The sequence below is a fragment of the Rana temporaria genome, chromosome 5, assembly GCF_905171775.1.
Source record: "Rana temporaria chromosome 5, aRanTem1.1, whole genome shotgun sequence".
NCBI lineage: Eukaryota > Metazoa > Chordata > Amphibia > Anura > Ranidae > Rana > Rana temporaria.
This window is the reverse complement of record NC_053493.1, coordinates 222,955,624-222,966,976: the sequence shown is the minus strand read 5'-3', so window position 1 is coordinate 222,966,976 and position 11,353 is coordinate 222,955,624.

Below are 11,353 nucleotides of genomic sequence, written 5' to 3'. Positions count from 1 at the left end.
TTGCGAGTCGATTGGCTTATCATGTCCCGGCGTGGGTGGGTCTTGATCAGGTGGGTTTTTTCCCTGGCAGGAAGGCCAGGGACAACACTATTAAGGCCCCAACCTACATCACTGGCTCACCACTTCCAAACAAAGTTTTTTTCTTGTCAATGGATGCGGAGAAGGCCTTCGACCGAGTGGCATGGGACTACATGGACTCGGTCCTGGAGGCCTTGGGCCTAAGGACTAGGCATGTGCAAAAGGGAAAAATTTGTTTAGTTTTGTTTTAATTCGTTATTTAATTAATTTAGTTAAGTTAGATTCGTTACATGTGTTAAATTCGTTTTCGGAATTCGTAAAAATCCGGTCAAATTCGAAAATATTTCGACCGGATTCGAAAACAAATAGTCTCTTTTCGAATAGAATTTGTTTTCGAATTCGATTCGAAAATATATATTTTTAATTTTTTTCGAATTCCGATCTAATTTTTTTTTTTTTCGAATTTCGATCGAATTTCGTCCGCGGGTTTTTGATTCGGAATCGAAAACGTTCATTCGGATTCGGTAAATTCATTAATATTGCAATTCGGGAATTCGTATGCATCCGAATGTCCGAATAATGAAAATTTTGTCCGAATTTCGATTCGGAACGAAACAAAATGCACATGCCTACTAAGGACCAGAATGAAGGCTTTAATTGGAGCCATGTATACAACTCCATGGGCCAGGGTCTGGGTCAATGGTCACTTTTCAGGGGCCTTCTCCATCCACAATGACACCAGACAGGGCTGTCCCCTTTCTCCCATCCTGTATATCCTCACGCCGGAGCCTCTCCTTTGCTGCATCCAGGCGCACCCGGATATAAAGGGCATTAAAATTCATCAGAAGGAGTATAAGCTTGCAGCGTGTGTTCAAAATTATTCAACCCCCCAATGCTGTAAAGGGTTTTAGGGAATTTAGTGTACATTTGTAATTGTATTCAGAATGAAATCCTACAAGGACTTCTTAAAGAACCATATGCAACTAAAATGACATCAATTGGTTTTGTAATACAGTAGTAAATGTTTATTTTGTGAATTCTTCATTTACACAATTATTCAACCCCTTAAAGACTACCACTCTGAAGAACAGAGGTTCATTGAAGTGTTTTCAATCAGGTATTGAAAACACCTGTGGATGTCAGGGAGCAGCAATAAAGCCTAATAAGCACCAATCAGGCAGCTTTAAAATGACTGTGATACTCAGCTCCTTCTAGACATTTACTGGTGTGGTTACAAACATGGTGAAGTCAAGAGAATGGTCCGGGAAGACAAGAGAAGTGGTGATTACTCTTCACAGGAAGGGCAATGGCTATAAGAAGATTGCAAAGATGTTAAACATACCAAGAGACACCATAGGAAGCATCATTCGCAAATTCAAGGCAAAGGGCACTGTTGAAACGCTACCTGGTCATGGCAGAAAGAAGATGCTGACTTCGACTGCTGTGCGCTACCTGAAGCGTAGAGTGGAGAAAAGTCCCCGTGTGACTGCTGAGGAACTGAGAAAAGATTTGTCAGATGTTGGTACTGAAGTTTCTGCTCAGACAATACGGCGCACACTGCGTAATGAAGGCCTCCATGCCAGAACTCCCAGGCGCACCCCCTTGCTGTCTCCAAAGAATAAGAAGAGTCGACTGCAGTATGCCAAAAGTCATGTGGACAAACCACAGAAGTTTTGGGATTGTGTTCTGTGGACTGATGAAACAAAATTAGAAGTGTTTGGGCCCATGGATCAACGCTATGTTTGGAGGAGGAAGAACAAGGCCTATGATGAAAAGAACACCTTGCCTACTGTGAAGCATGGCGGGGGGTCAATCATGCTTTGGGGCTGTTTTGCTTCTGCAGGTACAGGGAAGCTTCAGCGTGTGCAAGGTACCATGAATTCTCTTCAGTACCAGGAGATATTGGATGACAATGTGATGAAGTCCGTCACAAACCTGAGGCTTGGGAGACATTGGACCTTTCAACAGGACAATGATCCCAAGCATACCTCCAAGTCCACTAGAGCATGGTTGCAGATTAAAGGCTGGAACATTTTGGAGTGGCCATCGCAGTCACCAGACTTAAATCCGATTGAGAACCTCTGGTGGGACTTAAAGAAAGCAGTTGCAGTGCGCAAGCCTAAGAATGTGACTGAACTGGAGGCTTTTGCCCATGACGAATGGGCATAGATACCGTAGATCGCTGCAAGACACTTGTGTCAAGCTATGCTTGAAGTTTAAAAGCTGTTATAACTGGAAAAGGATGTTGTACTAAGTACTAAGATTGAATGTCAACTGGGGGTTGAATAAAACTGATAATGATGTGAGCACAGAAAAGACATTTGTGGTTATTTCATTATAAATGTTATGTTATATTTGTCTGACCTACACGTGCCTCTTTGATTTAATTGTAAGCAGGATGACTGAATGGTCAAAATCAATGTCAAACTGGGCAAAACAATCAATTTCAGTGGGGGTTGTATAATTTTGAATACAACTGTATCTAGGCATCCGGCTTCCAGGGCAAATGATCAGATCTATATGATAAGAACTTTCTGAGCAAACTGACGGCCATACAGCAGGACATGCTACGGTGGGATACTTCCACGATTTATTGGTTTGGGCGTGCCTCCATCTTGAAAATGACAGTCCTTTCCCAAATGTTGTATAAATTACAGACACTCCTGATTTCCTTACTGCCTTCCTTCTTTGGACATATAAGAGGCTATGTAGGAAGTTTCTGTGGGGGGCGAAGGCATCGAGAATTAGTTGGGCGAAACTGGTGCTCCCGAAATTGGATGGGGGTATTGGCCTTCCAGACATACAGAGGTATTACTGGGCTACGCATCTAGCGTGAGTTGTGGACTGGCGTGTACACGCTGGCAATAAAGGATGGGTGCCCCTGGAGAGTCTGATCACTGGAGCTGACCTTGGGAAAGTGCCCTGGTTCTCTAAGAAATACTGGATGCCTGGAGGCGCATGCGCGGCAGCTCCCAAGATGGCCGCCGGCTTCTAGAGCTCCGCTCCACCACGGCCCTAATCTAGCCACCGGAGCTCTCAGGGCACCCCCCAGCGCTATCACCGGCATAATCGAGCAGGGGAGACCCCCAGGAACGAGCGGGTATCAGCGGTACCGGCCCAGACGTTTTGTACGCGGCGGATGTCGGCTTCTCCCGGCCCCCTCAGCTATGCCAAAATGGCGGTGGCACAGCGAGGCCTGCATTCGGCGGAGGACACAGGGGACTCTATTGCTGACCAGGACCTGGCCCCACCGTCATCCCCAGGTACCGATTACCCCCCTTCCCCAGGCCACTTCACCAGCATCCACTGAATCCCTGCTGAGAGGACTGATCTCAGGGCCCCCTTTTACTCCCAGGCAGGATCCCCATACAGGACTTCTGCTGGAGGTCAGTGAAGCAGCAGATTCTACTCCTACCCCCATGGACTTTCGTTCCATGATGGAATCCTTTGCTCAAATGCTCTCTAAAAGCTTGGCCCATAATGCAGCTCAGATTATTTAATCCATACATGCAGATGTGCAGCAGATTGGGATGAGAATAGACGCTACTGAAAAAAAGGCTGATCATGCTGCAGCTCGCATTAATCAAAACACAGCCAGGCTGCAAGATGTTCAGGATCAATTGGAAACTGCCTTTGCCACGATCTCGAGAACCGATCAATATGCTATAACTTTAGGATCAGGGGGCTCCCCGAATCGGAAAATGAGGTACAGGCAGCTGTGAAATCTTTCATTAAAAACCTTATCCCAGATATTGCCGATCACCGCCTGGAGTTAGACAGAGTGCACAGAGCTCTGCAACCCCCCCGCGCAGATGGCCTCCCCAGAGACATCATAGTGAAACCTTACTTTTATTCAGTTAAGGAGGAAGTGATGAGGAAATCCAGGCACTCGGACAACCTAATGCTGCATGGCCACAAAATTCAGATTTTTGCAGATCTTTCCCCATATACGGTGCAGAAAAGGCGATCGCTTAAACCGTTGTTGCAGCTTCTGACGGAAAAGGAAATCACTTACAGATGGTCTTTCCCCCTACGCCTGAACTTTTCCTTTAAGAACAAAAGTTATGGCTTTTCATCTCTGGTGGAGGGGGAGTGACTGCTGACACATCTGGGGATTCTATCCCAGGACCCCCCACCTATGCAGATCGGCAGGAGTAACCAGGCCTCTACAAAAAGCCCCCCACCAGCTAGTCTGCTGCAGCACAACTGGCTGAAGCAAGGCTTAAAGCGCTCCAAGGAAAATCTCCAGACCTGATGGCCTTTTTCCCCTTTTTTGGATCAGGGATCTGTGACATTTCCACTCTTCCACATTCCTAGCGTTTTGATGTGACTTACCCGCTCCTCTCCCTCTTGAGGGTCCCCGCCGGAGCAGGAATCCTGCCTACAGTGATTTGACTTTTTTTTTATTTACCTACTTTTATTTGCAGGTTGCTTGGCTGGGTCTTTTCTCCTGGACTGGGGTTGGGGTGGGAGGGTTTAGCCCGTTCTATGCTCAGGGAGCATAGAACGAGAGGGGGCCGGTCGGGGGGGCATGGTTCAGGAGGGGGGGTATCTGGTTCTTTAGTTTACCATTATGTGTTGTTTGCTGGGGCGCTCTGTTTCCTTTGTTCATTGTGGGCTCCAGTTCGAGCCTTCAGTTCAATCGTTTTTTTTTTGGGTGGTTGGGCTGTGGTTGACCCAGTGCACCTAATTTTAGGACCGGGAGCACCTTTTGTGCTCCTAGGTTCTTTCACGGATTCCCTATTACTAGGGAACTCCGGTCCTCTCAGGTTTGTGGGTAGGCGATGGCTAGTCCACCCCGATCCCTTTGTGGGAGGAAGTCAGGGGGCCTCCAGGTTGGGTTTTTTGTTTTCACTTTATTTGTACAGTCATTTTGTATGGTTTGCCAGTTTGTAACCAGCCTCTTTCTTTTCTTATTTTTTCACACCTTTTCTGCCTGCTCCTCCTGTTGTTCGTATGAGTCTCCACGGAGTTTGTTGCGGTCACAGGCCTCACATCCCAGGACCCGGGTATTCGCCATATTCGCTCTTCAGGCTTTCTGGTGAGTACAGCTCTATTGATCAAGGAATGCTTCGATATTTTGTTCTAGTTCTCCCTACTCTAAACCATGCCTAATGTACATTCTCCCACATCCCTCAATATAGTTTCCCATAATGTTCAGGGTCTTAACTCTCCCGTTAAACGCAGGAAGCTTTTCCAGCAATACCACTCCATGCATGCGGACATTCTCCTATTACAGGAGACCCACTTCATGGCCACGTTTAAACCCACTTTCCTCCATCAGCGTTACCCTCAATTTTTCCTAGCTTCGGCGGATAATAAGACAAAGGGGGTAGCTGTATGCTTTGCTAAACACATCAATCTCTCTCAACTGGTCACATCGACGGAGAGCTCTATACCTTTGTCTCATACTACACCCCAAATAGAGGTCAGAAAATCTTTTTTGACTCTTTTTTTTGCACAAATTGGGAGAACATCTCAAGGGGACAGTGTTCATTGGAGGGGACTCTAACACCACTTTTGATTTCTCGCTGGATAAATCCAGGAGTGGGAAACCGATGCCCAAGCGTCCCTCCAAACAAAGTGTTAAAATTGCTAAACTATTAAACTCTGCTTTGCTGATTGATGTTTGGAGAGAGGTAAACCCTCACACAAAGGACTATACACATTTCTCCGCCCCACACAACTCATTTGCCAGGATAGACCACATTTTCACACACTCATCAACAATTCCTTTAATCAGAGGTTACAAGATTATAGAAACTCCCCTATCGGATCACTCGATGGTCACTTTGACCACGTTACGATCTTCGGGCGTTTGCATTCCCCCTCGTTGGCGTTTGCAGGAGTCTCTTCTGAGTGACCCTATACAGTGTATCATTTTGGAGAAAGCAATGAAGGAATATTTCTGTATCAATGCGACAAGCGAGGTCTCAGCGGCTACCGTCTGGGCGGTGCATAAGGCAGTTATTTGGGGAAAAATCATTCAGATGGTTTCAAAACTCAGGGCGGAACACAGGGCGGACACGCTGAAGCTTACGGAGGACTTTCGTTTCGTGCACAAGTGACATCCCACGGTGGAGTCTATTGGACAACTAGACAGGGCTCGAGCTCTACTTAATTTGAAACTGACGACTGACGCAGAGAGGCACCTTAGATGGACTGGGGCTAAATTTTATTCTCAGAAAGACATGATTGGGTCTAAATTAGCAGCAAACTTGAGCCTTAAACCACGTACCCTAACATTCCCTAAAATTAGGACGACCTCAGGGGACCTGACACAGAACCCAACCAAGATTATGGATACTTTTTTACAGTTTTACTCTGACCTGTACAAACCTAACAGATCTCCTCAGGCCTCCTTGAATAAAAAACGTTTAGACGATCTCCCTTTGCCCACCCTGTCCATTGAGCATAGGAACCTTCTTGAGAAACCATTTACCCCAGAGGAAATACTGGACACTATTAAATCCCTCAAGCTTGGTTCCTCTCCAGGTCCAGACGGTTTTTCTACTGGTTATTATAAAAAATTTGGACCCTGCCTGGCGCCGTACATGGCCCAGTTATTCAACTCTCTCAGGGAAGGAAACCCAAGTGTGGACCTGAACTCAGCTTATATCTCGGTGATTCCCAAACCGGATAAAGACACTAGTGAAGTAATTAACTACCGCCCAATCTCACTTATCAATAATGATATTAAAATTATGACAAAGATCCTGGCTAATAGGGTGGCGAGTTTTATTGCTACATACATTCATAAAGATCAGGTAGGTTTCATCCCTGGGAGACAGGGTCTGGACCAGATACGACGGGCCATTGACATAATTTCGCTTCTCAGATCGCAGTGGGATGGGGGACCCCCACAGAAAAGTTTTCTTCTCTCTATAGACCTCCACAAGGCCTTTGATTCAATAGACTGGACATACCTGTCTGATATCTTGGGGGGGTGGCGATTTGGTCCATACTTCTTAAACTTGATCCAAGCACTTTACTCGAACCCCACGGCCCAGGTTCGCCTGTTGGGCAGATATTCGGACTCTTTCAATATAGGCAGGGGTACCAGACAGGGATGCCCACTCTCCCCCCTCCTCTTCGCGATGGCCATAGAGACGCTAGCAATTGCTCTTAGATTGAACATTGACTTTAAGGGGGTGACTTGTGGACAAGGGGAGCATAAGTGTGCACTGTACGCGGACGACCTTCTCCTTTTCATCACCTCCCCCCTGACCTCCATTCCTGTGATTCTTAAGATCATACAGGCTTTTAGTGAAATCTCAGGACTGAGAGTTAATATGACTAAGTCGACAGCTTTGAACATTACTGTCCCCCCAACCTTCTTAATCAGCTTTCTCATAATTTCGATTTTAGCTGGGCTTCTGGGACGATTCCTTATCTAGGCATTAAACTGACATCGGACGTAAATAGTCTTTTTACAGCCAACTATCCCCCTATGATTCACAAGTGTAGGGGCGATATGGATACGTGGTCGAGATGTGGTTTATCCTGGTTAGGCAGGATACATGCGGTGAAAATGACTTTTTCCTCGTCTGTTATACCTATTCCGTTCCCTCCCGAATCCGATTAAGAAACATTTCCTCTGTAAACTGCAATCACAAATAGTCCACTTTGTGTGGGGTAGTAAGGGGTATAGATGCCCCTCTGGAATTATTTTCCGCCTGAAATTGCAGGGCGGATTTGGACTCCTAAACCTTTGGGGTTATTATCAGGCAGCTCAACTTACGCAAATCTCGTTGGTGTTCTTTCGGGGATCAAAACCGATTGGCTCTCAATGGAAAGACAGGCTACCACCTTGAATACCATTGATTACCTCCTTTGGTGCGACCCCAAGGCCAGGCCCGCGATAATGTCTCCCACTCTCTCGCACTCTGTTTCCTTAAGCTCCAAACTCCTTGGTTCTCATTCCCTGACATCCTCCATGAAACCTCTAGCACACTTATTACATAATAAAAGCTTTCCCTCCGGGACTGTGTATCGAGGCATTTCGGTGGTGGACAGACAAAGGTCTCTACCGGATTGGTCACTTCCTTTCTCCGGCAGGTCCGATTTCCCTGTCATTCTGTAGAAAGAAATTGGATATGCCGGACTCGGAACTGTTCAGATTTTCCCAAATCTCCCATTTTATAAACTCAATCTGGACCAATAAAAAGGCACTCCCCACAATAACACCCTATGAGCATTGGTGCTCTAACACGGAGGATCAGAGGGGAGGCATTTCCTTGATCTATACAGCACTCGTGACTGAAGTTGAAAAGCCATCCTACGCTCGGGCCTGGGAAGAGGACTTGGTCGGCTCGTGGAACTCTGTGATCTGGCACCGTGCTACACAGAGAGCGTATAAAGCTATTCTCAACGTTTCTCTCATAGAAGCTAGTCTAAAGGTTTTACTTAGGTGGTACTATGTTCCTTCCAGGCTAGCAAAGATGTTTCCAGGGACCTCACCGGTGTGTTATAGGGGTTGCGAGCTGGAGGGGTCTATGCTCCATACTTGGTCCTGCCCCCGCATTAGATCATTCTGGCAGAAGGTATTCTGTATCATTAGCTCCATAACAGCGGTGGTGGTAACTCCCCACCCAGGTATAGCACTTTTAAACCAATGTATTCCTGGTTTACCCAAACATTCCCAGACTTTATTGTTTTTCATTCTTTTGGGAGCCAAAATGTCCATTGCCAAGGACTGGAAGAAACCCACTGTTTCCCTCCAGGGGTTCAGGAGGAAGGTCTCCTGGATTATGGTACAAGAACAGATTGTGGCTAAACTTCATGATAAAACTGAGAGATTTATAGACATTTGGGAACCCTGGGACACCTTTTGTAACATTTCTCTCATACCAGGAGTGTTGCCTGGAGAATCGAACATTTGTGCCATTGCCTGATCGAGCAGGCGTGCTTCTCTTCTTTTCATTCCTTTTCTACACTTTTCTTTTCTTCTTTCTTCCGCCTCCCTTGGTGTTTCTACTGTGGTTCTGTTTTTTTCTTAATTTTATTTTTATTACTGGGACTGACTCCTCTAGAATCCAACTCACAGGGCTGAATTTACACTTTTAATGCAATTGCCATCCTCAGTTTCCCACATAGTGGTAACTCCTCGATAGCCGGGGGTGGGGGCATTGTGTTCACATTTCCCGAGAGGAAGTGTGATCCCGTTGGGGCCTGTCGGGGACTGGGAACCGTTGCACCTGCCCCGTAGGGCTTACTCTCTGAAATGTTTTGGAATGGTTAACTGTTCGTTGACGGGTAAATTTGCCTTGCCTGCAGATGGCCGATGTTGGCATACTATAATCACTTATTTCATTGATGTAATGTATGTGTGATTTCTACCCCAGGATTCGGAAGATATTGTCTTTGTGCATGACTTTATTTTGTTGTATCACTCCTGGTATCTGTTATCTTTTGAAAATCTTCAATAAAAATTATTGAAAAAAAAAAAAGAAATACTGGACGCCTGGTGTCCAATCTCACCCCCTGGTTGGGGCAACTCTTTTGGCTTTCGCAAAGGCCTGTGGAACACATGCAGTCTCGGCTACGAAATGCAGCATAACTCCCCTTAGAGGGAACCCTGACTTTCAGCCGGGGCTGGAGAGATCCTACTTGGCAAACATATGACCCCATTCGGATATGCTGGCCAAATATTTATTCTCCGGGGATAGGTTTCTTACTTTAAGAGAGATGACGTCGCTGTCTCGGACCAAAGCCTTCCCCTTGCTGGCCTAACTCCAGATAAAGCATTTTCTCGATAACCCGAAGACCAGAGGAGGCTTTCTGAAACTGGCTACAGTATTTGAATCACTGTGCACTGGCCCAGCCCCTCAGAGGCATGTGATTTCGGTGCTGTATGCATCCATGTTTACGAAACCTTTTGCCTCTATGCATGTGGAATAGGCCTTCTGGGAGGCCCGGTTAGGGGAACTGATTGAGACAAAAAGCTGGGAGCGGGTCCACTGGTACATACATAAAGGATCGCTTAATGTGAACACCCAGGAGAATGGGTACAAAATTAGAATACAGTAGTACAGGACACCGGATCTTATCCACAAATTATTTCCGACTGTGTCGGATCAGTGCTGGAGATGTGGGCAGGCCTTGTACAGAATGCTGAATGAGAGGGACTCTGCAGCATAGTTCTGTGTAGCGCATGGTATGTGGTACAGTTAGTTTATTCTGTTATCAAAATGAAATGGACGGAGAGGGTAGCAGGTGGTTTCCCCACCCCCTCTTCTGACATTTGCTCTATGAAGCTTTCTCAGCTGTTCCTCCCCTCCCCCCTTTTTTTTCTCTTTCTCTATCCCCCTCCTACCCCACTGGCCCCCCTATTCTTCCTTCTTTTTTCCCTTATTTAAGTGTATTTCCCAAGCAGGGGTGATGGGAGGATGGGTCTGCCTCTTTTTGACCCCTCCGCCCATCCTCGCTGGAGCACAAGGATTCTTAGAGAGAGATACAAAAATTTCAACAAAGGCTCGGGCCGGCTGTGACTGGTGTCCTTATTTGCCATGTTCTTTTTATTTGAGTATATTTTTTATTTAGTTTTCTTGTTTTTTGCTTCCTCTCTTTTTGTCAGAGGACCTGAAAGCACAAGGGTACGCTCATGCTAACATGATCCTTCATCAATAGCTGGGTTTTTAGCTCTTTTGCTACATGTGCTGTTGATGATCATATTGTTTGCTGAAAATGCTGTTTGGGCCTTTCCAAGATTACATAATATGTAACTGTATCTTAAGTGAAACCGGAGCTCCTTGGTCTTTATGTTCTGTTATTATTTCTGCCGATGTTCTAATGATATCTGTTAAAACACCTTTTCTCAATAAAATTAAAAAAAATGACTATAAAAAATAATTCTAAACATTATTATGGAGATCTGGCTTTAAAAAAATAAAGATTATTCATGAGATCATGAGAAATAATAAAGAAATATGTTTGTCTGAACTCTGAATGAATTATTCTAGCATTATAAAGAACAAAAGAATGCTCTGCATTGAAAGATCCAATTTGCAGCGTGACAAGTGTGCTATCTCCATTACAAACGCTAGTTTTACCAGACTGAGCGCTCCCTTCTTGTACTTGATTCTGAGCATGCATGTTTTTTTGTGCATCAGAATTGCAAACAGATGATCAGATTTTTGAGGACCAGCTCTCAATCTTTTGTTTGCGGAAATTCCGACAGCAAAAGTCCAATGGAGCATACACACGGTCGGAATTTCTATTCAAAAGCTCACATCAGACTTTTGCTGTTGGAAAATCCGATCGTGTGTACGCGGCATACAATTAAGAAGTTTTGAAATGAAAATGAGATTTGAAGATTTCATTATGGATCTACTCA